Here is a 23,020-nt window from a genome sequence, read left to right as displayed (position 1 = left end):
TAGTCATTAATTAAAATCATTAAAATCTAAATTTCACGGGATTTCATGCCTATTTCGAGGGGGAAGCTAAATCGGCTACGGAAACGTTGGGACGTCAGACCAATATTGCGACTGTCTACAATATTATTGGGAGCCTTTTCGGCCTTTTTTCTCGATTAGAAGAGTTAAATGCTTACACTTATTTCGATTATTAATATTATTATCATTATTTAGAACAAAATCAGGAGGATAGTGGTAATTTAGTTTTCAACATAAAAAATAACCTCCGCCTTTCAACGAAAATGGGATCGCAAGAGGATCGTGTGGTGAGCGCTGAATTCCGAAATGTATGAAAGCCATTTATTTTCTTATGGAGCTTTTCTGGTTGATAACTGACGTTCTTTGAAAAGAGGCGACATTCACACTCACATTCAGTATTATGAGGTCGAAAAAAACTTTAAAAAACGGAGAAAAGGGGGGGGGGGGACGTGTAATGTTGAAACGTTAACATCTAGTGCAGTAATTTTGGATAGGATACTTTGCTTAGGAATGTTTCTTTTTAATTGACAGAGGAAAAGGAAATGTGGAGGAATCTATCAAAATCTTTGGTGTAGAATTGTCAATTCTGGCATTTTTACCTCTGACATTTTTATACCGAACCATTAAAACTCATATTTATCACTGACAAGGTCTTTCATTCTTTGGGGAAAGAAATATGGACATTTCCTTGCCTCTCAGCCTACTTAAAAATGGAACATAACTCAACAAAAATACAAAGACTTTTAATTGTTTCCCTTTATACCAACTTTTTATTCAGAAGAAATACAACATACAAGTGTATCAAATGAGAGATTATAAATAACTCCACCAAATTTCCCTTTAAGAGAGGGTTGAATATTCAGGTCAAAATTTAATAACAAATTTTATGGATTAAAATTCATTCATTTAACATCAATGATTTAAAAATGATAAAACTTAGCCATTCAAACAAGGTTGACGGATTTATAACGTGGGCAACTTATTAATAACCGATTTTACGAAGGGTTTACTTGATTTATGAGGTCTACTTGCGAAACATTTTCCTTCTAGATTTTGAACATTGCCTACACCCCCCCCCCCCCCCCCCCCTCGCCGGCCGCTATTTTGTTTTTCCCAAACAGTTTGCTTATGCTAATATTTCCGATCATCTGATTGGCTGATATGTTACGTCATTAGCAATGACGTAACCGTTCGGGTGAGTGATAGGGTTATAGAAATCATGCAGAATCTCTTTTTATTAACCTATCGTTGGCTCAATCGGTAAGGTCAGCGTAATACAATCTTAGAGTTGTGGGTTCAAGTCTCAGTTTATACAGTTTTTTTTTTTGCCTTTATAAATAGTGAGGCAAAGCAATAAAAAAATCAAAGTCTAATTGTTTGTGACCTCTTTCCAAGCTGCTAATGACGTAGAACATATCAGCCATTGAGAAGAACGGAAATATAAGAAATTGCCAACCTGTTTGGGAATAAAAATTTCGCCCCCCGGCCCCTTCTGGTGCTTATAATCCTGTTTTTGCCTATTTTTAAGCACAAATTGCCTATTTATAACGGCCCCTCCAGGAAAGGAAAATTCCCCTCCATATAGTAGTTAAATTTGACGTTTCTATTACCGCCTCATGCGCTGCGTATATACAAGGGCCCTTTGATTGATTTCAAGAAACGTCCTCCCTGCCGCTCCCGGCCCACGGCGAGTATAGGCCTACCATTTGTGACTTAACTTGGTTAACACACTTAGACTTTGACAGAAGAATTCCTCATTGACAATATACACATCTATAGCTTTTGTTTAATACAAATAATCGGATAATAAATTAACAGTTTTATAGTTGTTTTAGTAGTCATGTAATTATTTTCCTTTAAAGCCTGGCGCACACTTCACGATTTGATTATGATCCGATTTTTGAATAATTTGTACACAATTTAATTTGGACATCCATACATAAGTATGTAACATCTTAATTGCCGAGGATCTGAATAGTCATTAATTAAAATCATTAAAATCTAAATTTCACGGGATTTCATGCTTCTTTCGAGGGGGAAGCTAAATCGGCTACGGAAACGTTGGGACGCCAGACCAATATTGCGACTGTCTACAATTATTGGGAGCCTTTTCGGCCTTTTTTCTCGATTAGAAGAGTTAAATGCTTACACTTATTTCGATTATTAATATTATTATCATTATTTAGAACAAAATCAGGAGGATAGTGGTAATTTAGTTTTCAACATAAAAAATAACCTCCGCCTTTCAACCAAAATGGGATCGCAAGAGGATCGTGTGGTGAGCGCCGAATTCCGAAATGTATGATAGCCATTTATTTTCTTATGGAGCTTTTCTGGTTGATAACTGACGTTCTTTGAAAAGAGGCAACATTCACACTCACATTCAGTATTATGAGGTCGAAAAAAACTTTAAAAAACGGAGAAAAGGGGGGGGGACGTGTAATGTTGAAACGTTAACATCTAGTGCAGTAATTTTGGATAGGATACTTTGCTTAGGAATGTTTCTTTTTAATTGATAGAGGAAAAGGAAATGTGGAGGAATCTATCAAAATCTTTGGTGTAGAATTGTCAATTCTGGCATTTTTACCTCTGACATTTTTATACCGAACCATAAAACGCATATATTTACCACTGACAAGGTCTTTCATTCTTTGGGGAAAGAAATATGGACATTTCCTTGCCTCTCAGCCTACTTAAAAATGGAACATAACTCAACAAATAAACAAAGACATTTAATTGTTTCCCTTTATACCAACTTTTTATTCAGAAGAAATACAACATACAAGTGTATCAAATGAGAGATTATAAATAACTCCACCAAATTTCCCTTTAAGAGAGGGTTGAATATTCAGGTCAAAATTTAATGACAAATTTTATGGATTAAAATTCATTCATTTAATATCAACTTCAATGATTTAAATAGGATAGAACTTAGCCATTCAAACTAGGTTGACGGATTTATAACGTGGGCAACTTATTAATAACCGATTTTACAAAGGGTTTACTTGATTTATGAGGTCTACTTGCGAAACATTTTTCTTCTAGATTTTGAACATTACCTACACCCCCCCCCTCGCCGGCCGCTTTTTTGTTTTTCCCAAACAGTTTGCTTATGCTAATATTTCCGGTCATCTGATTGGCTGATATGTTACGTCATTAGCAATGACGTAACCGTTCGGGTGAGTGATAGGGTTATAGAAATCATGCAGAATCATTTTACATTAACCTATCGTTGGCTCAATCGGTAAGGTCAGCGTAATACAATCTTAAAGTTGTGGGTTCAAGTCTCAGTTTATACAGTTTTTTTTGCCTTTATAAATAGTGAGGCAAAGCAATAAAAAATCAAAGTCTAATTGTTTGTGACCTCTTTCCAAGCTGCTAATGACGTAGAACATATCAGCCATTGAGAAGAACGGAAATATAAGAAATTGCCAACCTGTTTGGGAATAAAAATTTCGCCCCCCCTCCCCGGCCCCTTCTGGTGCTTATAATCCTGTTGTTGCCTATTTTTAAGCACAAATTGCCTATTTATAACGGCCCCTCCAGGAAAGAAAAATTCCCCTCCATATAGTAGTTAAATTTGACGTTTCTATTACCGCCTCATGCGCTGCGTATATACAAGGGCCCTTTGATTGATTTCAAGAAACGTCCTCCCTGCCGCTCCCGGCCCACGGCGAGTATAGGCCTACCGTTTGTGACTTAACTTGGTTCACACACTTAGACTTTGACAGAAGAATTCCTCATTTTAGAAGAAGTTTAAGTTTACAATTGAATTTACGAAATGAACTTATATGCCAAGGATAATAATAAAGATTGTCTTTCAACGATGAAATGAAAACTAAAATTCATGATTTAATTAATGGTACAAAAGTAAAAGAGCATAAAATAAAAACAAATAATAGTCACACAGACATTAACGGTAAAGATTAAGAAACAAGACCAGAATTCCCATGTCTGCAAACAGCATTGCAGTCTTCAAGACAATGTTGAATAGAATGCAGTATGTAATGCTTTAAAATTAAAGATATTACCAACACAGATTTCGAAATAAAAAATCAAAAGAAGCCCTCTATACCGTGTGAGTCAAAAAAAAGTTAACACCTAGAAAATTGCTAATTATTTTAAAAATCATCTATGAACAGTAAATTATTATACATCTTATGAAAGAGTGTTTTATCCCAAATCGTTTGGTATCTTTTTTGTGGTATGTGTTAACGCTGGGATGAACAGGAGGCATTGTTTGCGAGAGTGCAAAAATCGACTTGTGCCAAAGTGATGCCTACAGTATGTATTATGTTCGGATTAGTGGAGTGAGAGAATGAATTTAATGTATCAAATGAAATGGATTGCATATGCGTTTTGCAAAAACAAAGTCACATACACACACGCGCGCACAAAATGTTCGTTGATATCTAATATGTGTGGCATGATTAATTTTGTTAGGAATGTTATGTGGATCTGCAAAGACCGAATTAATACCCAAATCCAAATTGTTTTTATGTGACATCACATAAGCAACTTTGGCGCAAGTCGAATTTTGCACTCACGCAAAAAATGCCTCCTGTTCATCCAAGCGTGAACACATACCCCACAAAAATGATACCAAATGATTCGGGATAAAACACTCTTTCATCAGATAAATAATTTACTGTTCATAGATGATTTTTTAAAATAATTAGCAATTTTCTAGGTGTAAACTTTTTTTTGACTAACACTGTATTAATCGAAGTAAACCACAACCACCATCTTACACCTAATCCGCCGCGGTTTGTGCGGCGGATTACCGCATTATATCTGAACAAACTTTTATACGATTCCCACTATTCCGAATTATGAGTTGCGAAGTAAAGATGAGTAGAAGTAAAACTCAAAAAATGTAATCAGGTCCTTTGGACGTGTTGTAGTTGGGTAGTTCAGTCCAATCTCGTTGTCATGTCAGCGTTGCCAAGCCCTTAGCCCAAAAAAAAAAAAAGATTACGAGAAGATAAATAAAACGCAACGAATGCATCCACCACGTATCACAACAATATGATTTAAGGGCAAAGTTAACATTAGTTGTAAGTTTTATGAAAGGGAGCCCCGATGTAAATGGGTATAAATGAATCTCTCTCTCTCCTGTTTCATATAGAATCCACCACTGTCTTTCTTCCTTCCATTCGGTATCTTATATCTCCTGTTTGGTTGCTTACAGTCTTCTTTTCTTTCCATCACACACCCTTCCATTTTTTTTGGGACCTAGTCCTGTTTATTATCGTGCAATATGTTTACATTGAGAGCAGCGAGGTAATTGGATGCAATGCTAGTGCATTTAACAGTCATGTATACGCTTTTGTATTACATTTTTATTAATGTTATCTATTTCATGTACCTATTACTTTCTATTCTACATGTTTTCTTATTCCTGCAATGTGTATACATATTAACTTGCACTGTAGAAACATGTACAATTCAGTTTGTGACTACCAGTCATGTTTAAAGGGGTAGTCCACCCTGATATTGAATTGGTTTTAATAGAAGCAGAAAAATAAAAGAAATATGTCAGTGAAAGTATGAGCAAAAACCGATTAGAAGTATCAATCAAATACAAATTGACAACTCTGTGCAGAGGTATCTTGCGAGGTCCCCTCCAATTTGCCCTGTTTGTCGTAGGTCCATGGTAATACTAAAAAAATCAAATCAAAAAATGATATCTTCCCTTCAGAAAATTTTCAATCATATTACATTCACCCTAAATACAATTATTGCAAATATGTCAATTTACAACCCCCGTATGACACTTAATATTCTGTCATCAATAACTAAGAAAATGACAGTTTATGACATTTTCTGTACAGAGAGAATTAGAGAGTAGCTCGCACGATATGTCACAGTGTTGCCATCACTGATGACAACTTCAAAAATTCATAACTTTTCTAATTTAATCGGATATTGCTCAAAATTTCACTAATTTATTTGTCTCATTTTTCTGATATACTAGGGTTGACTTCCCCTTTGAAGATACTATGTCCCTTTTGCAGCCAACATCAAATTCTGTAGAACTTTGCAGGAATTATGAATATGTCACGGATGACCCATCTGTGAAATTTAAACGTTAGCAAGGAAACCCGTTTACTTGCAAGACTTCACTGTCAGACACTATTGAGTGACTGACTGGCTTTTTTTCTTCTTTGGTATTAACATACATAAAATGAGCTGTTAAGGGTACATGATCATTTGTCTACATCAATAACCCACTTCTTGTATATAATGGCCAAAATTAAAGTGATTGAATCTTTGCGCAGCATAAAACGTATGACCATTCGGTACAATGGTCTGAAAATCAGACTATTACTTACTGGCTCTATAGCTCTTAAGTCGATTTGACAACTAATAGTCGTTATAATCCCACTTAAAGCAGTTTTCAAGCACCCCTTTTTTTTTAGGGAAGTTCTAAATTAGTGTTATCTTTCAAATGCCGTTGAAATTTAACCTTTTCATTATTTTTGGCCTGCAAATGGGATTTAGTACCTTGAAATAAACCTTGTATCGATCGAATTGAATTGAATTGAATTGAATTGAATTGAATTGAACTAAATTGAATTGAATACTTACAGGTGCAAAGATTATTCTCGCAGCTATATGTAACTCCTTCACTATCAGGGCAACTAGAACAGGGCAAACCTGATTCGTATGGGCGTTGGGTTTCGTCACCACTGGAAGATAGTAAAAGAACGATTCAATTTCAAGACTTTAAGTCATAAATGACAAGTTTAATTTAATAATCCCATCATTCTTCACTACTTTTAATTGAAAATTTTTCAGATGTGGCTGACATTTATTTATAAAATGCATTGTACTTTTCCTTAGGGGAAGCGGGGGGGGGGGGGGGGGGAGGGGGGTCTTATCTTTTAGTTTCGTTTTATGTTCTCAATTTATAGAATTGTATATATAGCATCAAATTGTTTCATTTTTTTATTTTGCACATCTTGATATATATGTTTACTTTACATTAAAGAGAAGGTTGAGTTCTGGGAAGAGGTGAAAAATAATTTGTGAGCATTACTCATTCTTATTATGCAAGTGTGGAAGAACATCAGTTTAGACATGTTCCCTGAAAATCATGGCTCTTCAAATGCCTTCATATTCTAAATATGCATGTGACATCGTAAAAATCGGGGGGCCGGCTTTTTACGCCACGTGTTCGTGTAGTCCCATATACATCTTTCTGTGTAAGTGTTTGTAATTTTACCAAGACTTGGCCAAATTTCTTATCATTTTGATGATTTCAGAACCTTGCAATACACATAAATTCTTATATGCTAGATGATCAACCTTTTCTGGTCGGTTCCACACCGTTTTTTTCACAATGCAATCGTATGACCAGAACTTAACTTCATATTTAAGTATTTGTTTTTTTCTTTCTGACGTGTTGACAATAATGTATCATTCTGTTACTTAAAATATGTCTTGTCTCTTCGATATATATTTTCCACAAAGTAGAGAAAGATAAATATGATATGATTACGACTATGATGTAACAATGTATAATATGTTCATTCCATTCCCAAGCGATGTGCCATTTCAACGCAATGTACACAGTCATGTACTCATTTATTTGTATACACTTTGTTGCACTTGTTTGTGATGTTGAATTCACTATCTGACGAAATTAATTGAAACCGGTATTAGTGAATTGAAACTCACAAGGATCTTTATTTCATTTGTTTTCTTTGACCATGACGGATGGACGATTTCCATAATAAAGTATTTGTATATGTACATACATTATGTCTCTATGTGCTTCCTGCATGACAGCCCGCCCAACGGACAGATCGACCAAAGATAACCCGACCAGGCCCTGGACAACTCGTCTGGGTCTAGTTGTTAAGGGTAGGGTGTCACTCTATCCGGACAACTCGACCAACTTGTTTTGATTTCATGAACTAAAGTCACTTATGAGCGAAATATTGGCCGGCACGATTTTCAAATTTCAGCACACTGAATTTCAAATTGATTTCAAATTTGGCCCCCCTCCTAAGAAATCCCGGATGCGCCTGCAAGTACATGTATATATATATATAGGCTCTAAATATTTTTAGAAACAACTACGCAAAAAATGATGAAGATAGAGAAGACTAATGCCTTTAGACCAACAGTTGTATTAGGTCACGTAACCTATAATATAAAGATTCAAGATTCAGGATTCAAGATTTGTTTATTTCTTTCCACTTGCATAAAAAACATTTCATTCAGTAACAGTAGTAACAAGTTCATCGTAAACTAACATAAAAACATTAACAATGAAACAGTTATAAAGACTTTAACAAATGTGGAAAAAGAGGTGGTCTGTTAAAAAAGCACAGCTTGTTAAAACACAGATCACCTTTACAGAAACAACAATTTTTTTAAAAAGAAGTAGGTTATATTACAGGGGGAGGGGGACTAATACTAATCTAGTTACCTATACAGACTATAAATAAATATCAGATCTACCACTAATTTACAGAATATGGTAGACTAAAAAAGAAAACAGAATAAAGATAATGGAAAAGTAAAGAAGTAGGGGAAGGAGGATAATGTACAACACGGGGGGGGGGGGGGGGGACAATGCTATTCCAGTTACCTATATTGAATACTAATAAAAATCAGATCTATTCACTGTAGGTGTACAGTAGATGAAATTTCAGCTTACGTTTGAAGACAGAAGAGCTTACAGACTGCCTAATAGAACAGTCTAAAGAGTTCCAATACTTTGGTCCAGTATGTGCAAGTGTATTAATCCTAAGCTGAGTTCTAGCTGATGATACATGGTATAAGGCAGCCTGCCTAGTAGAGTATTTGTGTATTTGGTTATTCTTTACAAAAATAGATGCTATTGACATGGGAGCTTCACCCTTCTCCAACTGATACATAAGATATCCCAGATATAGAAAATATATATCTTTTACCTTCAGCATTTTATTTTCGTAAAATAGCTTGTCAGTGTGAGCACGCCAATCAGCTGCCGAAATAATTCTCACTGCTCTCTTTTGAATGAGCAGAATTTTATTTAAGTAGGATTTGGCTGAGGCACCCCAGGCTAGCACACCATAATTTAAGTATGGCAAAATTAAGGAACAGTACAACATGCTAAGTACTTTTCTTGGGAATACAAACTTCAATTTGTTGATCATACCAACATTTCTAGAGAGCACTTTACTTAAATGAGTAGTATGCATCTTCCAAGTCAATTTATCATCAATGTGGAGACCTAAAAATTTAATAAATGAGACTTTTTCAATATTTACCTGATCAAAGACTACATTACCAGGCATTACTGTTTCACTATTACTGAATAACATATGTTTAGTTTTTAATAAGTTTAGTGACAGTTTATTTGCATGAATCCATTTAGTCAATACACAAAGCTCTCTATTTACAGTTTCTAAAAGAGTATTTAAGTTTCTATGAGAACAGAATACACTTGTATCGTCTGCAAATAGCAAAAAAGAAAACGTCTCTGAGGATTTTGGAAAATCATTTACATATAAAATAAAAAGCAGGGGACCCAAAAGGGAACCTTGAGGTACTCCACACGTGACGGGTAACATATCTGAACAAATTTCGCCGAGCTGCACAAATTGTTGTCTGTTACTAAGATAACTTCTAAACCATTCGAGTGCAGGTCCTCTTACCCCATAATAAGAGAGCTTGTGCAACAAAATATTATGGTTCACCGTATCAAAAGCTTTGGAATAATCCAAAAATATACCAACCGTATGGAGGTGTTTATCAAGTGCCGAAGATATTTTGTCTAAAAGACATAAAACAGCATGAGAAGTTGTGTGTTTCTCGCGAAAACCAAACTGAGAATTTGAGAAAACTTGACACGACTTCAAAAACTTTATCAATCTAATATATACAAGCTTTTCCAAAATCTTGGAGAAGACAGTAAGTAGAGAAATTGGTCTATAATTACCAGTTTCTACAGGGTTCCCTTTTTTATATATAGGCACAACTTTAGCTATTTTCATTTTTTTAGGAACAATTCCATGCATTAAAGACAAGTTATAAATGTGAGTGAGAGGTACGACTACAAATGAAATTACTTCTTTTATCAAATCATTAGTTATACCATCGTATCCAGGGCTCTTCTTCCTTTTCAAGCCACTTACAACATCTATAACCTCAGAATTCACTACAGGAACAAAAAATAAAGACTTTTCATTTGGACTGGTTAAATAATTTCCATAGGTTTCCTGTATATCAGGTATGGAGCTAGACAGAGTAGCACCAATGTTAGAAAAATATTCATTAAATGCTTCACACATAAGTTTCTTGTCTTCAATAAGACCATCCTTCCAGGTGAGTTTTGTAATACTCTGTAGTTTAGGATTGGTTTTCAAGACATTTCGAATAACTTTCCATGTACCTTTAACATTATTACACGTAGACTGGAATTGAAATTGATAATAGTCTTTCTTTGCTTGGCGCAGAGCAGAAGTCAATATATTTCTATAGTTAGTATACTTAAGCTTGGCTACACCAGTCTGCTTTGCTTTGTATCTACAAAACAAACGATTCTTTTTATTTATTGACCTGAGTAAAGACTTAGTGACCCATGGCATACGAGGTACTCTTTTATATTCTTGCTTACTTCTTTGCACCAAGGGAAAGCATCTGTCATAAGATAACACCATTATATCCATGAATTTATCAAAAGACTTATCAACTTCTGTTTCACATAAAACTTCGTTCCATTCAACAGTTTCCAATTCTCTCTTAAATTTTGTTATATTTCCCTGAGTGAATTTCTGTGTTAACTTATCACAGGATTCAGTACAAGAACTCCTTAATGCTAAAGATGTTCTAGCAAATATAGGGAAATGATCCGATATATCGGCCACTATTATACCAGCAGTGGGAATAGGGTGCAAATTGGTGAAAATATTGTCAATTAAGGTTTGTGAGTTAACTGCTACTCTAGTTGGCTTATTAATCAGAGGAATCAAAGAAAATGTACTTAAAGTATCAACAAAATTATTAACAGAGTTATCGTGATCATAACTTAATAAATTTATATTAAAATCACCCATAATAATTATTTTTTTATTTCTGGATAATGGGCTTGAAAGAGTGTTAGACAATTCTTCAATAAATTCATTCACATCACCATTTGGTGGCCTATAGACTACTCCCACTAACAAGTTTTTTTCTCCAGGAATTATAATCTCAACAAATAGAGATTCTAGTGAATCATTCATAATGTACAATTCTGTTTTTGTATGACACTCAAATGAAATGGGAATATACATTGCTACACCACCACCGGATCTGCTTTGTCGATCATTAGTGATTAGTTGATACCTAGGAAGATCGTACATGGCAGTTGGATGACTAGAAAACCAAGTTTCAGTGATTCCAATTATTGGGTATTTATCCTGAAAAGTGTCCAAAAACAAGGAAAGCCTGTCAAAATTTGCATTCATGCTACGCACATTAGAGGGCAAAAAGGACGTTTCATTGACAGGACAGTTTTCTAAATGTTCAGAAAATTGTTTTTCAGTAAAATATTTTGAGTCGTGCACTGTAGCTTCAACCTCGTCATTCAACATATATTCAAAATGTGTTGCATTCATATTCAACTCTGCAACAATATTATCATCAGACTGAGTGTGGCTCAATTGAGTAGCATTAACCTGAGGCATCATAACCTTGACTAAAATCTGCACATAGATCTGTGGTTATAAAGAAAGTAACTGGATTTAGCAATAGCACAAAAGGGGAAAAAAGACATACACATAATTGACAGAGATGTTAAAAGCCATCCTTTCCGCATGGACAAGCATCACCTGTACAAAAATGTGATGTGTTAACATATTTACAAACTTCCTCAAAATGAGTAAGGAAAAAAGACTCATTTACAGAGGAAAAAAACTAACAAGTAACAACAAAAAAAACAAACGTGGGTTGCTTCTGGGGCCCAGAATCAACCTAAGAAAAATAATGATTTTCTCTAGCGTACATAATACATATAGAGGTCTACAGACTGTTTAACATAAATTCATTATGACTCACATCATTCACATGTGAAGAGATCAGATTGGTCGTTTTACTCACTGGTTAAATATCCAACCAAGTAGAAAAAGAGGTTAAAGAAGTACCTGGAAAATTCATAGGAATGCTATATCAATTAGATGCAAAGAAACAAAACAATAGAGTTGAGATCACAGATAAACACAGTCAAGCCTAATGAATCATCGAGCTCATGAATTGACGGTCGTGATATTAAGATGCATGGGCAAGATCAGTGGCAGCTTGATAGAAAACGGTTCTCTCTCTTCATCATTTATTGCGTACTTGAATTCATATGTGTGTGTGTGCGTGTATGTGTGTATGTAACTATCCCGAGCAAAATGGGAACAATGACCATGCAATGATGACAACGAATTACCCGGGTCCGTAATTACAGATGATGTACGTGTTAGAATGCGGTGGACATGCAGCCCTGCCACATCCAATGAAAGAGGTTGTAGCCCACACCATCTATACCAAAATGAAAAAAATGGTAATGAAAATAAAACAAAGACAACAATAACAACAACAACTACTACGATTACTACTACTTGGTCTACTACTTATAATAATGATAATAACAATAATTGAAATGATAATAATTTATATAAAATAATAAACATGATGATGATAATAATGATAATAAAAATTAATGATGTTGATAACAATAATAATAATTATGATCATAATCATCATCATTTCCATCATCGTCGTCGTCGTCGTAAGCTTTTTTTTTAAAGGATGCTACCAACATACAGTTAAATTATTCAATTTCAAACCCCTGGTCAATTTAATGTTTTGTGTATTTTTCGTGACTCAAGAATAAAAGGAGGACTGGTTGAATTAGGGCCTTTGTTGAATACTTTTAGCTGTAATTAATGTGTCACATTTTAAAGAAACATAAATCAGGAGAAAAAAAATCACATTCTTAAAAATGACCTAACTTTAGTAAGGGTATGATTATATATAAATTAGTTGTTAATTGTATGTATTGTCAATGGCTAAAAAAGGCTTTGAGCTTTGAAACTTACCTGAGTGTAGTGGGCACAGAATGCGGAACAGGTGTTGGTTTCGAAGTCATAATCAGCCTTCTCGTTATTCCACGAATCCATTATAGAATCAAGAGTGCCGGCGTACACCCGGGCGATGTTCTGGCCTACACTACTAAATCTTGTTACCAGTCTTCGGAAGTTAAAGCCGAAGTCGCATCGGTTAGCCACCCTCTGCGCAACACCTGCAAGGTCATGGCTCCATCGCTGTAACCAGAGAACGAGGCAATATTAGGATACTTTATTTTTCATTTATGCCGCGTCATTGAAAGTAAATTAGGTGTTAAAAAAAGTATAAAGATTGATACAAACAAAGATCGTTGGCGTACGCAGGATTTTTTGAAAGGGGGGGGGGGTTAAAATTTTTGAAATCGGGCTGAAAATTTCGCAACGACTCAGCCAGCCGCTGAATAAGCGGGGGGGGGGGGGGGGGGGGGTAAGAGGACACCTTTTTTTTTTTTGGGGGGGGGGGGGGGTCTCGAAATTTGAAAATTTGGCATTTTCTTCGTTGGTGGGGGGGGGGGGGGTAAGGTCACCTTTTTTAGGTCAGCCATTGGCATAATTTTTTTATATTTTTTTTTTAATAAAAAAAAAAAAACCAACCAAAGGGGGGGGGGGGGTTTCTTCCAAAATACACACATAAAAAATACCAATGGGGGGTTCAAACCCCAACCCCCCCCCCCCCCCCTGCGTACGCGCCTGACAAAGATTACATACCGAATATAACTAGCGATATTATGTTCGATACTACATCCGCAATGAATAATATATTTTTAAAAAAATTGCAAAGTTTATTTCTGGTGCCCACAAATGACGAAGAATTGCTTGGTATTGTTAGAGCCCTCAAGAACAAGAAAAGTCCTGGGTATGATCATATTGGGAACGAACTTATTAAGCAAGTTATTGTCGGTATCCTTTAACCACTAGTTCATGTTTTTAATTTGTCTATGTCAAGCGGAGTTGTACCGATAAACATGAAGATCGCAAAAGCTGTACCAAGTTTTAAAAAAGGTGACTCTCAATTACTAACAAATTATCGTCCGATTTCTTTGTTAACCTGTTTTTCAAAAATTCTGAAAAAAATGATTTATGTAAGAACTATAACATTTTTAAACAAAACATGTGTCTTCAGTAATTATCAGTTTGGTTTTCGGGAGAAGCATACAACAACGCATGCAATTTTACACCTTATAGATAAACTTGCTTCTGCCTTAGATAGTCGCTTACACACCATCGGTACATTTTTAGACTTTTCCAAGGCCTTTGATACTGTAGACCATGAAATTCTCTTAAGTAAATTATGTCATTATGGTGTCAGGGGAGTCGCCTTGAATTGGTTTAGAAGTTATATTACTGATAGAAAGCAATATGTGTCCTTAAATGGAATTGACTCTAGCCCCCCAAAACTTGTAGCCAATGAATCATGACCGTACGCAGCGGGCGCTAGGGTACGTCAACGCCCCCACAAAAAAACAAAAACAAAGAAAATGCAATAAATTTTCAATAATCCATTGCATTTTGCCCCGACCCCCAATAAAAAAAAAAACTTCTATATGGGCATGCCTTGGACCATAAAGCATGGCCCTACCGAGGTATATTTCCTGTTGGGGACTGGGGGGAAATGCAATGAATTATTGAAAATTTATTGCATTTTCTTTGTTTTTTTGTTTATGTGGAGGCCTCGACGTACCCTAGCGCCCGCTGCGTACAGTCATGATTCATTGGCTAAGCAATGGCCTCGTTACTGTGAGCCCCAGGATCAAAACCGTGTCGATGTGCTATATTAGTGCCCTTTTATGAGGCATTAATCCCCATAACTGTCAGTTATGACTTCAACACGTAGGTCCCTTAGTTGATTAGCATAGTAGCACACACATGCTTTAGCAGTCACGCAAAACAAACACCCCCAATTGTCATTCAATAAAATCTGAGAATGTATACTATTATCTAGATCTATTGGGAATAAATCATTGTCAAAATCTTTCAATAAATACGGGTAAAAATAATTATTCCACCTTTATGACCAACAGTGTATGTAAGGACAACCTTCACTCTGAATACACTAATGTCCACTGGCCCCAGGTTCTGGAATTCACTTGATACTACTATAACAAATGCTTCAAGTATCTCAGTTTTTAAACATAGACTTAAGTCATATTTTCTTCACAAGTATGTCGATGACACATGAATGTGTTATCAAGCTTTATTTTTTGTGTACTGTAGCATATTTAACTCTACTCTTGATCTTTTTTTCGTTAATTCTTGACTTTGACATAATCCCCTTGATCCTTTTTCTTTTTTCTTCTTCTTTCCCATCTGTACATATACCATATATTCCTACTTAACCTCTGCACTCAGAGGGCAATAACTCATTGATGTCCATATTAGATCGCCCTCGAATGGGTGGGTTGATTTTTTGCACATAATTATAATACATATTTTCACACACACGGTGAGTTTGTGAGCTCACGCGGTGTGATGGGGATGTGCGCTGTGGTCGCTGCATCGTTGGGTAGTTGTTCTCTGAGAGTATTTTGTAAATAATTTTATATATTCCATATTTGTTGTTGTATTCATGAATCAGTTATCTTTGTCACATCATATGAGGGGGCCTTAACTTAACAAGCTGTGCTTCAACCAAGGTCTCCTCGTCTTCCTTTATTCTACATTGTACTGTTATGGTTATACTCTATTTTATTTTGTCACATGTGTTTTCTGGAAGACAAATAAACTTGATACTTGATACTTGATACTTGATACTTCATCTGACCTTAATTTAATGTCTGAAACCCCTGAGCTTCCGGGGGCTCTGCCCCTGGATGCCCATCTAACCCTTATTAAATGCTTAAAACCCTTGAGTTTCATCGGGCTCCGCCCCTGGACCCCAAGCCAATTTACGCTCCACTTGCTTCGCTCGCTTTGCTCTACCTGATCGTTAATACTTTAGACCCCCCTCCCCACTTTGAAAAATGTTGCCCCCAGCTCCCCCCCCCCACAAAAAGAAAAAAAAGTTGTGACCAGAAATTTGCCTTTTTTTTTGTTGCTCAAGGGAAGGGGGGGGGGTGTAGAGCGAAATATCGGCCGGCGCGATTTTCAAATTTCGGAGGCAAAAAAAAAAGGAAAAAAAAATAGTGCTCACTACTGTAAGATTTTTCTCGGGTACTTCAATCTGCAATTGCTGAGGTGATAATAATTATATAGGGTCCTAGGAAACAACAGCATTCTTGCTGATAAGGCTTTTCTGGATTAACAAAAAAATTAATAATAATGATAATAATAACAATAATGATAATAATAAGAATAATGATAATAATAATAATAATGATAATAATATTAATAATGATAATAATAATAATAATGATAATACACTGTCGCTCATATAGTTGGAATTTTTTTTTTACACCAATTTTTGGAATTATTTTGACAATGATTTATTCCAAATAGATCTAGATAATAGTATACATTCTCAGATTTCATTGAATAATAATTTGCCAGTGTTTGTTTTGCGTGACTGCTAAAGCATGTGTATGCTACTATGCTTATCAACTAGGGGACCTACGCCCTTAAGTCATAAATGACAGTAATGAGGATTAATGCCCCACAAAAGGGCACTAATATGGTACATCGACACGTTTTTGATCCTGGGGCCTCACAGTTGCGAGGCCATTGCTTTGCCACTGAACCATGACTGTACGCAGCCTGGACTAGGGTAGGGGGCAGCTCCCACAAATTGAAAGAAAAAAAATGCAATACATTTTCAATAATTCATTGAATTTTACCCCGATCCCCAACATAAAAAAATCTTTTGTAGGACCATGCATTATGGCTCAAGGCATGGGCATACAGAACATTTTTAAATAAAATTTGAAATAAATATTATGCTAGATGCCGATAAAAAAATGAAAGGATGATCATCCCCAATACGCTTGCAGTTCACAGTGTCATGTGCACCCTTCCTCCTTATTCCCTTATCCATCGTTTTCGTCACTGCCGTGGGTGTCAATCCCGGGAGGGGGGATATATCCCCCCCCAATATTGCAGGTGTGTGTGTGGGGGGGGGGGTGCCTATACAATCACCCCCCCCAATAATTCACCATAAACATTTTAAAAAATGAAGAGAAAAATTAATGATGAGGGCCCGATGAGAGTTGTTTAATGGTTATAACTCGCAAGATGACCATCAATATACACATTTTGCTATCTCATTTTCATAATATAAATAGAAAACGAAGTAAATGAGACAACCGTATATGATACAAGAATAAATTGAATTCTCACTCATACGGCTTCATCAGGAATTAATGAATTTATTCAATTTATTCAATCAACAGCATCATAGAAATGCAGTGCGCCAAATGCAAAGCCGCTTCATTAAAAAGCAACGAGCTAATTTTAAGCGCGAAGCGCAAAAGTACACAAAAGAAGTAGAGAGTGAGAGAGAGAGAGATAATGAGAGACAGAGAGGATAATAACCCAGGTAGTAAGCCCATGTGGGACCCACATGGGTCCCATATTCTCTGAAACATGGGCCCCATATGGAAATCCATCTGGGGCCCTAAGGCATCTGCACCCAAGAAGCATATGGGACCCATATGGGTAAACCCATATAAGGCAGATGGGACCCAGATGGTACCCACACCAAACTGGGCCCAAATGGGTATGCCCAGCTTAATCCTATCTGGTACCCATATTGGTTAACCCAGATATATCCCATGTGGGTTAACCCAGATTTTGCCCATGTGTTATACCCATATGGGCATATTCATATTCTACCCATATGTGTACGCCTAGCTCATTCTCATCTGGGACCCATAAGGGCTGGTCCAGATAGAACCGTCAGGTCATCTTCATCCGAATCTAACTACAAAATATTAAACACGCTACACAAGCGCGCAGCATATATTGTAAGTGGATATACTTGGGAAACCTCATCGGAAACAGTTTTTCGAATACTAGCCTGGCATACTCTAAAAGAACTGTTTAACAAGTCGATATCATGCATGGTGTATAAATGTGTAAGTGGGGTAGCACCATCCCAGTTAAGTAGTAAATTTGTAATAAATGACAATGTCTCTACACGTGTAACACGAAGCACCAACATGTTGTTATTACGTATCCCTCGATGCAAAACTCAATTTTATCAGAGGACATTTGTATCAGTTAGTGTAAATGAATGGAACTGTTTGTCCGATAAAAGCCGATCCGCCCAGTCCTTAGCTATTTTCAAAAATTTTATCAAACCTGGCAATAAATAGCTCTTTTTTAATCAAGGTGGAGGAGGGGGTTGCAATGAGGTCAAATTCATTTTATGCTTGATTTTAATGTAATTTCTATTTTGTAAACAGGTGGTAAACAGGTGTGTGTGTGTGTGTGTGTGTGTTAGCTCTCGTTACCCCTGTCATTTCTATATATAATATTGTTCATTGTCATTTTTATGTTGTTTTTAAACAGAGCCCTGTTGTAAACCAGCCTATTTTAATGTTTTTAACAATGTTTTGTAATGATTTTATAGCTGAACATGTTACTCTGTATAAAGATGCGAAATAAATAAATAAATAAAAAATCCCAAATGGGTTACTAAATATTGGCCCCAGATGGCACAAGTGACCCAGATCATCCCCATATGGGCCCCATATGGGCTTGCTACCTGGGAAAAGGGAAAAAAGGAAGAAACGAGCAGAAGAAAAAAGGAAGGGGGAAGAGAAAAGGAAGAAAGACGACGGTTTGATCCAAATGGCAGCATGAAGAAGACGAAACTTACATAGACACCTGATCAAAATCGGGTAAACAAAGAGTTCTTTTTTAAGTTACACACATGGATCTAGTGCCTCTTACAAATAAGCTCTTTGTATGTACATAAACAAGCAATACAACAGAATACTCCAGTTCGATATTTTGGAGAAAGATTATTATGTTACAAGTTATTTTTGTTTTATTGAAAAGCTTATGGAGGCCTATGAATTGTATTTAAACGTAACAGGCATAAGATAGTTAAGGTGTTTTTGAAGGTTAGAATGTTATTAAGTTTGAAGTTTTGTTTATAACACTCTTCCAATAATAGTGCACCTTCTAAGACTGGTTATAGTTTTTGAAGAAAAAGATATTGCTCTGGTCAGGGCCTTAGGGGAATATTATGCTTATATTTTAGAGCGTATCTGGTAAGATAAGTATATCTGGGTGAAGAAGGAGATAATGGAAGTTTGTTGTTTGGTAGTTGGAACGTAAGTTTTATATTATGTTTTTAAGAAACAGACAGTTTGAATGAGATCAGGAGTGGACATTTTCTGTCATTTTGAGAACCAAATTTTGCATCAGTGATATTCTGTTTCATTGAATTGAGTTTCCCGCAGAGAGGATTCAGTTGGTTTAATTAAAGAAGGAAGAGAGTCAAATGAAGAAACAAAAGCAATATGTTTTCATTTACTAATGAGAATTTTTATTTTTGAGATCTCCTTACACAGAATATTGGAATGGGTTTTTTCACGAAGAATTTTGTTTGGAGACATCAATATTCATAAAATGTATGTTTCTATCACCAGGAAAAATTTAAAAATAGATGATATCAGTCTGGTAGGCAGGGGCGTCGCTAGACCTTTTTCAGTGGGGGGGGGGGGGGGGGAGGGGGAGGGGGTGTAGAGGCCAACGATAACCGACAAAACTAGCGACCAATTACCGACAAAATTAAATGTCCAATATCTACAAATTTAACCCTATAAACCCGGGGCCGAAGGCTAAATTGTTTTTCCTATGGACTTTCTATAGTACTTGCATATGCGCAAATGGTCATTTCCCTCGACGACATAAATATACGAATTATTTCGTCAACTAATTAGTCAGCATCATAGCTGATATATTTTAATGCAGGCGCGGAGCTAGGATCTTATTTTAGGGAGGTCGGTAGTGAGCAAGCGAATCACTCAAAGAGCGCTCATTAGGGGGTGTGGGTGATAGGCCTCTAAATTATTAGGAAAAGAAGACGATTTATTGTACCTTTCGCGACTGTTAATTCTTGTCTAAATGAAGTCCCCCCCCCCTCCCGAAGCGCGAAAGCTTTGACGTTTCATTAAATTATTTTGAAAAGAAGACGATTTGCTGTACCGTTCTCTACTGTTAATCCTTGTCTGAATTCAGTTTCTCCCCCACACGCGCGAAGCGCGGAAGTTTTGGCGTTTCATTATTATTAGAGAAAGTAGACGATTCGTTGAACCTTGCTCGGCTCTAAATCCTTGTCTGAATGAAGCTTCCCCTTCCGGGGAATTTTGACGTTTCATTAAATTATTAGAGAAAGAAGACGATTCGTTGTATACTGTTCTCGACTCGTCTACATGAAGTTTTCTCTCTTCGCGCGAAGCGCGGAATTTTAGGCTTTTCATCACAATATAGAGAAAGGAAGACGATTCGTCGTACCGTTTTCGATTCTTATTACTCCCTATTCAATTGAATTCAGTTTCCCCCTCTCGCGCGAAGCGCGGAAGCTTTGACGTTTCATTAAATTATTAGAGAAAGAAGACGATTCGTTTGTACCGTTTTCTACTCTTAATAAGCCCTATTTGATGTACTGTTTTCGACTCTTAATTCTTATCTGAATTCAGTTGTCCCCCTTCGCGCGAAACGCGGAGGTTTTGACGTTTCCTTAAATTATTAGATAAAGTAGACGATTCGTTGAACCGTACTCGGCTCTTAATGCTTGTCTGAATAAAGCTTCCACCTTCCGCGCGAGGCGCGGAGGTTTTGACGTTCCATTAAATTATTAGAGAAAGAAGACGATTTGTTGTACCGTTCTCGACTCGTCTAAATGAAGTTTTCCCCTTCCGCGCGAAGCGCTGATTTTTTTTTGGGGGGGGGCGTTTCATCACAATATAGAGACAGGAAGACGATTCGTCGTACCGTTGTTGACTATTAAACCTTGTTAGAATTTAGCTTCCCCGAAAATTTTAAACCTTTGATTTCTTTAGCTGATATTATAGGAAAGTGAAACTTCGAGAAAATACAAGTATTGTAGTTGTAGTCACTCTTGAAGTCGTCACAGCGGATAAAATGTTACAGTTCGTAGTGAAAAAAAACTTGTCGGCCGACCGACAATATACATCTCACCAACTTCAAACTTCTGCATTGATATAGTACACGAGGATCGAGCAAGAATACCGACACAGCTGACCCGACATAGCAACATATTTACCCGTGTCTTTCTTGCTCCCTCGACGAGACGACTCCACCCAACAACCCCCTGCTCTCTTTTACTCCCACTCGTCCTCTCTCAGGCTCTTACCTCTCCTCTCTCTCCTCTCTTTCACCCCCGTTTCTTTTGTTTCCCTTTTACTCTCTTTTCTTTCTTTTCCTTTCATTCCTCTCCTCGCTCTTTTTCTTTTTTCTCTTTCTTTCTTCTCTTTTCTTTCCTTTCTTTTTCCTTTCTTCCTTTCTTTCCTTTCTTTTCCTTTCTTTTTTCTCTTTTCCTTTTCTTTTTTCTTTTCTTTCCGTTTCCCTCTCTTTTTTCCCCTCCCCCTTTTCTATTTTTTTCCCGACGGCAGCGCAATTTTACCGACAATATCCTGACAGGTGGGGGGGGGGGGGGGTGTCGCACCCCCACACCCCTCCCCCCTCCCTTTGGCGACGCCCCTGCATGAAAGTGATGGATTTTCGGTGACCTGTTCATCATAAACTAGTGCTAAGCCAGTCACAGAGAATTTATCATTTCAACTAAAGCCTCTTAGTGCATTGTATATTTGATTTTTTTTTTATAATTCAAATTTCATTTGGAAACTTTTTATATTTTGCTCAATATGCTGTATAGGCATATGGTCTATCGGGTTGGAACGATGGATGCGGTTTACGGCGTTGGTGTATTAAGTGGATTTTCCATATTCAGATTCTGAACATTGGCAGCGAATCTAATCCTATTTCAAAAGATGCAGGTCGTGTTTTTAAACGAGAATTGTCAATTGATATATTCTCTCTCTCTCTCTCGCTCTCTCTCTCTCTCTTTCTTACAAAGAGAAAATATAAATATAATCTTGGGTTTTGATTAAGACAAAGTGAATACTTTATCAATAGTAAACAGGGAGAAAGAAATGGGGAGGAAATTAAACAAAATGACAATTTAAGATACCTTCTACATGTTATTCGTGATGGGTACAAATGCAGGGCATATTAAAATGTGAAATAATAAATTTTAGAGCGATGATACATCAATACTTTGACGTTACTTGATTCATTCAAATTTACACAAATGCGTTGACTTGTCGGTTACGAAGGGGAGATGCCAGAATGATGACATTGACGATGATTAAAAGTTTGGTTAAAAAATAATCAAATAATATGTTCCGAGGTCATATTTATTACAATTTTCAATTATGCGGTGGCTTGTTGGTTACGAGCAGATAATAATGGCAGGCTGTGATATTCTATAAAACTAGAAGCTATCTAGAAAGTACTTCAACAGAAAGCTGGATAGAGACACGTCTGTCCTATAATCTCACATATTATTTCGTCTGTCATCCCTCTTGACTCCCAATACACACAAATAACACAATAATACACCTCAATTATTGTGGAATAGCCTGACAACAACTACTGAGAGCCGGCCGTTTATTCAGTATGTATGTTTAACAAACATTTCTTATCGTTTCCTTCACCGGAAACCGTTTCCTTCACTGGAAACCGGACCTATCATGGTCCAGGATAAAAAACCAGAGATAAAACTCAACGAGCATAAGAACTCTGGAAAACCTTATTCAAACACAGCCATGTAACACTACATGACACAACGCACTTTTATTGTAAATAAAAGTTGTCTCGTTGAAAGTTCCAGCTAGAATGATTCAATTACACACTAATTCATGCCACGCCCTGGTCTCCGTGGCAGAATTAGCTCGCACACCTGTACGAGCTGCCTATGCAAATTACATTCCATCGGGGCACAG

At 36.6% G+C, this 23,020-nt stretch overlaps 1 long non-coding RNA gene across 1 annotated transcript; it reads right to left on the bottom strand.

The window, feature by feature from the left end:
* Window positions 1-6,337: 6,337 nt before the first annotated feature.
* LOC115922608 lies at window positions 6,338-13,307 on the bottom strand. Its single transcript, XR_004063505.1, has 3 exons — window positions 13,083-13,307; window positions 12,431-12,522; window positions 6,338-6,710 (listed from the first exon to the last, which is right to left on the bottom strand). It is a non-coding gene; the product is annotated as an uncharacterized LOC115922608 (long non-coding RNA).
* Window positions 13,308-23,020: the final 9,713 nt, after the last annotated feature.

This window comes from Strongylocentrotus purpuratus, unplaced genomic scaffold (assembly GCF_000002235.5).
Source record: "Strongylocentrotus purpuratus isolate Spur 01 unplaced genomic scaffold, Spur_5.0 spur5_scaffold_12, whole genome shotgun sequence".
Classification (NCBI taxonomy): Eukaryota; Metazoa; Echinodermata; class Echinoidea; order Camarodonta; family Strongylocentrotidae; genus Strongylocentrotus; species Strongylocentrotus purpuratus.
This window is presented reverse-complemented; position numbering and strand designations above follow the sequence as displayed.